The sequence below is a fragment of the Carlito syrichta genome, unplaced genomic scaffold, assembly GCF_000164805.1.
Source record: "Carlito syrichta isolate Samal-C Ts95f unplaced genomic scaffold, Tarsius_syrichta-2.0.1 Scaffold117983, whole genome shotgun sequence".
Taxonomy (NCBI): Eukaryota; Metazoa; Chordata; class Mammalia; order Primates; family Tarsiidae; genus Carlito; species Carlito syrichta.
In genome coordinates this window covers 22,465-22,953 of record NW_007062079.1, presented here as the reverse complement: position 1 = coordinate 22,953, position 489 = coordinate 22,465, and positions in this window count along the sequence as shown.

The window sequence follows — 489 nt, the reverse complement described above, 5'->3', positions numbered from 1 at the left end:
CCCTCCAGTCTGGGTGACAGAGTGAGACTCCCAACTCAAAAAAAAAAGAGAGGAGAGCAAAATCATCTGACCTCCAATTTTTTTTTTGAAACATGGTCAAAAGATCTCAGCCTCCCAAGTAGCTGGGACTACAAGCTGCCTTCCAGCTTCATTAGGCAGGTTTTATTCAATTTTAGTGTTTTCCTTAGATATTCTGAGAAATTACCCAGATTCTACTGCTTACCAAATTCTACTTCAGTAGACACCCCTCCCTAGTCTGTGGGGAAATATATTGCAAGACTCCTAATGGATACCTGAAACCACAAATGTGGTATCAAACACTAGTAAGTGACAGCATGTGATACATATCCCGGGTGAGATAGAGCAGGATGGTGTGAAATTTCATCGTGCAACTCAAAATAGGATGCAATTTAAAACTTATGAATTCTGAAAATTTTTTTTTTTTTGAGTTGGAGTCTCACTCGGTCGCCCAGACTGGAGTGCAGTGGC